This window comes from Hydra vulgaris, chromosome 15, assembly GCF_038396675.1.
Source record: "Hydra vulgaris chromosome 15, alternate assembly HydraT2T_AEP".
NCBI classification, from domain to species: Eukaryota; Metazoa; Cnidaria; class Hydrozoa; order Anthoathecata; family Hydridae; genus Hydra; species Hydra vulgaris.
The window spans coordinates 51,342,935-51,349,314 of NC_088934.1; the positions used below are offsets into that span (position 1 = coordinate 51,342,935).

At 27.9% G+C, this 6,380-nt stretch overlaps 1 pseudogene; it reads right to left on the bottom strand.

Moving 5' to 3' along the window:
- Positions 1–4,457: 4,457 nt before the first annotated feature.
- LOC136092037 (caspase-7-like) lies at positions 4,458–6,106 on the bottom strand (annotated as a pseudogene).
- Between the last annotated feature and the right edge of the window lie 274 nt (positions 6,107–6,380).

Consider the following 6,380-nt stretch of genomic DNA (forward strand, 5'->3'; position numbering starts at 1 on the left):
ATCAAGAAATATTTAGAATTGAAAAAGTGATTCGCAAACTCAAAAAAAAATCACTAGTAAAGTGGTATGGATATCCTGAATCGTTTAACTCATGGGTCGATAATAAAGAATTGATAGATCTTTCAGATCCATAAGAAGTAGGTTCTTCGAACTCATGCAGAGTAAGTCAGAGTAAGTTATAAAAGTTGTGGTCAATTGGACATTTTAATATATATATAAAATTGTGGCTGGATAAATAGTCGAAAATAAAAATGAGCCAGAATCGGCCATTTCCTACTACTCTGATTAAAACAATAAAACATTATTTTGTTACAAAATAAATAAAATAATTTATTTTCGAAAGTTGGATAAGAAGGATTAAATAAAAATAATGCAAAACAACGTCTTCCTAGAGATTTGCCAAATGATATGACACAAAAAAGCAGAATATTGCTCGATAGAATGGTTTACTTACATAAATACTATATCTCATGTTAAACTTAATAGTTTCAAAATAAATAAAACTATAATAATTTATGTCAAAAAGGTCAAGTCATACTTCTACATATAAAAAAAAAAAAAAAAATTGTATATACATTTAGTTTATATACGTCGAGGGTTATATACGTCATTTCATCAAATGTATTTAGAAATGCGAGATTTGATCCACGTAATTAATTAAATGGATTGTATGTTTCTGACGGCGATAAAGATATTGTGAATTTTACCAATTTTTCCCCATGAAAATAACTCAATAAAAAAGAATTTATGACAACAATCTTTTAGAATCGTTTGTTTGAACGTGAATAGTTGAGGGGAAAAAATTGTTACTTTATGATTGATTTTTTTTATTCGCTTGGTTTGCAAATTATTAGTTGTTTAATGTTCCAAAATGATGCTCATAAGCATCATTATCCATTATAAGAAATTATCCATTATAGTTAAATGGCCCTATTATCCATACATTACAGGTGGCACCCCATTATCAAGGTATTAATGGTGAGCCAACCAAGTAATTATTGGCATCATTTTTAATAACTATATTGTTTTGTTATACAAACTAATTTTGTAGTTGATTATACCAATTTAAATTCATCGACATAAGAGTCGACTACGCTACAATAGGAAATTACCTCCAGGCTGTTAATGTTAGTTTTTTATATCTTATCAACACAAATTTTTATTGCACAGTGAACTAAACGTTTCAGTACAGTAAAATAGTTGGTCAAAGGTTCTCAAAAAAATTTGAGCGCCTTTGGCCTACTTCTTGGGTTAACTTTGGCCCAGGCTATAAACACTACATTTAGCAAAAAAAAAACTGTTTAGAAATAATTTTAGTGATAATTTGTAAGTTAGGATATTTAATATATGCAAGTTTAATATATGTAAGTTAGGATTTTTAAGTAGGATAGTTTACCTATTGTAATGATAAAAATTAGGACTTTGTGTTTGCAGTACACTACTAAATCTATAAAATGTTTGTAATACATAGTTAAATCAGAATAATTGTAAAACTATCTAAGTTTTTAGTTTAATAAATATAAAATATAAACTAGCCTAGAAACTAGAAACAAATTATGTAACAAAGCAGTAAGCCTGTTTAGAACACGTGCACCATAATGCGTTAAAAATTTTAAAAATGGTTTATTAACTCAAAGACAACCAGCTTCAAAATACAATTTATCCAGATCAGTGTTAAAGATAAAATTAAATACGCATATCTCAAAAGCATGATGGCTAGCCATTATTTATATCTACAAAAAACAAAAAAACAAAAAATTTCTGTAGACATAAGGAATTCCACGGCTTTCTTGTGGAATCATATAACTTTAGGTGTATTGCAAAATAATATTTAGACAAAATCATAACTTGTTAACTTTGTACCTACATTTTTTATACGTTTTATGTAAACTTAGTTACAAAAACTTTTTTTAAACCTTATTTTTGTAAATTTATGCTTTTTGTACCTTAGAATTACTGTTTTTATTTATTCGATGCATCTTTTAGTCCCTTTTTAAAAAAGTACTTCAAGTAATTATTTGTGAGACAGATAGCTTTAATTGTCTTTTTTATCTAGCAGTGCTCAGTGTACGAGTAAATAACTTTTCTGGTTTTTATGCACGAGGCGTTCAGGTGCAAAACGCCAAAGCCACACCAGTTTACGGTACATGTTTTTTTCCATGTGGATTTTTTACATGCCTAATTACGTTATATTATAGAGTAATGTGTATAAATGGTAAAATAATACAATAGCTAAAGGTATAATAGTGCAATTTCATATTTAGGCGTCATTGTATTTGACTACTAATAACCTAAGTCTTGAGCTTGAAAAAAATTTTAACATGCTATTCTTGGTCTCGGATTATCTTTTTGATGTCTTGATATTAGTCTTGGTCTTAAATTATCACTTCCGCGGTGCTCCGTGATAAGACCGAAAGGACTTCTGGGAGCACCTAAATAACCTAAAAAAAAAAAAAAAAAAAAAATTTTGTTTTGGTCTTTTTATTTTCAACTTTAAAACGTTAGACAAAGCAAAAATTATTTAAGTAACACAAATACTTTTTTGATGGTAGAAATAAAAAAAGTTTTAACCAATAAAGTTTGCTAAACATTGTGATACACAACCATGTAATATGGCCTCTTTATTAAAATATATTTAAACATTTTCACAAGAAGTATCCAGATACTGAGGTTCAGTGGCGTATGAAAGTTTTTAAATACTTGAAATAATTAACTTTTAAAAACAAAGATTATTCCAAATTTTTTTACGTTCCTATGTATGACGAAAAGATTCTTTACAAAATAAAGCTACTGTGTTAGGAGAATGGAAACAAAAATCCCTAAAATTTAAGCCTCCCGTACCCTAAACGTGAGGGCAATTAGTTGAATTATTTGTTTTTTAATAAATATAAAGCAGTTATGTATTCATCGACATATTTCAAATTTTATTTGTAAACTATTTAGTGTTCAGTTTTTATGACCAAGTAAAGATTAATTCCCCCTCCCCTTAATTTAATAGGACCGAAAACTTTACATGGTCATAAAATCTTATCACTGAATAATTCAAAAATAAAATTTGAAATCTGTCGATGAATACATAACTAGTTTATATTTATGAAAAAACAAATAATTCAACTAATTGCCCTCACGTTTAGGGTAAAGAACGGAAAAAAAGTTTTAGGGTTTTTTTTTCCATTCTTTTTTTTGTTTAAAAGTTGGTTATTTCAAACATTTAAAAACCTTCCTACGCCACTGCTGAGATTGATGTTCCCATCAATCTCATGGCGTAGAGGATCAATCCCAATCAATCAGTGGGTACACTGATTGGTTGGGTTTGATCCTCTACGCCACTACTGAGAATGATGTTCTACCCAGATACAACAAAATGAAATGTTAGTAAGTCTAATATTTTAGCTTCTGGTCCAGACATTTTTGCCACAGTCTTATAAAAGTCAAGACACGAATTAACTTTTATAACATAATTTTATAAATAGTTTTTGTCATTACTTTTATAATCATTAATTAATAATTAATTTAAAACATTTAAATCTTTAAATAAATAACTTTTTAAAGTTTCTCACTTGCAAAAGAGTTTACGTAAACATATAACAACTTTATAATATCATGCTTTATTCAAATATACAACATATGTTCTGCATATTTTGTATGATTTTTTTACAGAATGCAATATTATATTAGCCTAAAATATAATTATCTTTCAAGAAAGTGAGGTTTTGAAAAATGCTGCTAGGTTAATCAACAACAACAAAAGAAACTTACCATGGTATGTGGTACATTATAAGCTACCAAGATATAATTATTGCTATTAATATTTGCACTATTGGCTTTAAACTTTGCTTAAACCTGTAAAAAGCTATGACACCTCTCTTTTGTAAAATGTTGTATTTGTTAGTGAAAAAAATATCTTTTTCGCAGTGAAATACTCTTTTTTCAAAAATAATTATGTAGTTAAACTTAAAAGTAGTTTTGGATTATCTAATTTTAATTACTACATTACAAATGGTTAAAATAAACTTGTGTAAGTTTCGCATAGTTAAAAGCAGCTTTACGCGAATGCTACAAAAAGTTTGCGAGTATCAAATAATTACAAAATAAATAATTACGTAAGTTGTCCATGTAATGTTGTGAATAAACGCCCTGATTTCACATAAGTTGTGCACGTAATGTTGTTAATAAGCACCTTGATTTCTACGTAAGTTTAATAAAAACCTCAAATTTAAATTTCAGTGATATATTTCAATTTTTTACAAAATATAATAAACAAGACCTTTTTGTAAATATTTTGTAAAATTATCTATCTTATAAGGGTTCCATAGGTCCACGAATTGGTGGTAAAAATAATTCTTATCGCAATTGAGAGGTTATTAATCGGATTTGCTTTTTTATTATATTTTGTTACATCTCCAGTATTTGACATTTTTTCGCTCACTACTTCGTTCGCTCACTACTTCGTTCAGCTAATAAACCAAAAATATTTTTGGTTTATTTGCTGAACCTTTAGTGCAAAAAATATTTGCTATTTCTCTTATACTTAAAGATTCGTTAGTGCAAAAGATTTTCCCCTCTTTTCCATGTGTTAGTACTGCCACCACACAGCAACTCATTTTAGATTAATCTTTATTTGCTGCCTGCTTCAGTATGTTTAATACATCAGTTGACTTGGGATTATCAAATTTATCTATTTTAAAACCTAACTTTAGGAAAAGATCACATAAACTCTCTGCTTCATCATCTGTATCTAATCTAGGGTATTTACGCATACCAGAAGATTCCATAACGTCTTTTACATTTATTATTGTTAAAGTTCCTCTTGGAAAAGTGTTGCTACTATAAAAGTTACGAGAGGTAAACTTGAAATCAACCTTCGATAAATCAATTTTTGGCTCATTAGCAAAATATAGTTTGTGCGAAAATCGTATATCTTCTTCGTCATTCCTGATTAAAGCTGTCTCTTTTTTTCTAGTAATGTCTTCTGGCCTGTTTGGATTTGCATCAATAACATCTGAAGACTCAATGTTATTCAAATTGTCGTTGTTATTTGATTAACCATTTGTTTCCTTCTGTTATTTGATGTAATGTATCAAGTCTTAGAACATATAAAGAGTGAATTAGTTAATTAAGTGTAAAAGGTTTATGTTTTTGTTTACTAAAGAAATAATACATTAACTTAATTAGCATAGGTAGTAAGGTATAATTAATTTTATCCATTCAGCTCCAAATAATATTTTCTAGTTTTTTTGTTTTAAGTGCAATACAATAAAATAAGTTAGTTAATTAAATTATATTTATAGGTAATAAAATTTATAAAGTTTATAAAATATTTTTTTTACTATTCTCAGCTAGACTTATATTCATCGATAAATTTTAAGTTTCATTTCAACCATTTAGCGTTCTAAAAGTATGACTATAATTTATAACCCCCTCAAATTGAAAGGTTCAAAAATTTTAAATGGCCAGAACTTATAAACAACTTAAAACTTACGTGAAACAATTGTTTCACATAAGTATAAACATGTAAATCATTGGGGTTTACTCCATGTCGGGAAGTTATCTCAAAAGTCAAAAAATTCTGGTACCGCCCCCTGTTTTTAATCATCTTAATGTGAATGAAGAATAATTCATAGTAAATAATATATTAATAATATATTTTTTTATAAAAAACTTGCTTAAAATATGCAAAATACAAGACATTTAAATATTTAAAAGTTAAAATGTTGACATATTTAACTTTTAATTATGTAAAATTTACTATTTTTGCAATTTTTATCGTAAGCATAGATTTTTAATTTTAAAATTCTATTCTTCTGATATATAATACATGCATAATAATTCATAATAATACATAGTAATAAACAATACATGCAAAAATATTATTTTATAAATAAAATTTTCTTACAAACCGATACGATAGCGTGGCCGAGTGGATTCCGCTTCAGACTAGTAAACCAAGGGTTCCAGGTTTCAGTAAATTATTTTTTTAAATAATTCACAAAGGTTGTTTTTTTGTTGCTGCACACTTTTGTGCGCAAACTAAATAAAGTTCTATACTTGGATCATTTAAAGTCAAAGCAAAGATCACGCACTGCACATAGACTGTTACATCCATAACAGTCCGTTAACAGGCTGTAACAACTCCGTTAACGGAGTGTACACATCGGCTATGTAAGATTTAGGCATCGTTGATGACAATCAATATGTAGATACATCAACTGAAGGTTTTAATTTGGTCAGATATTCTTTTATTTAAAAGATAGTCTGCTCTAGATTTGAAACTAAAAAAAAAAAAAAAATGCTGCGTCACAAAATCGAGACCAATCGTAACAAATCGTCACAAATCGCTTACTCCCACCTCTTTCCCTAAAGCGTGACGTAATTTATGG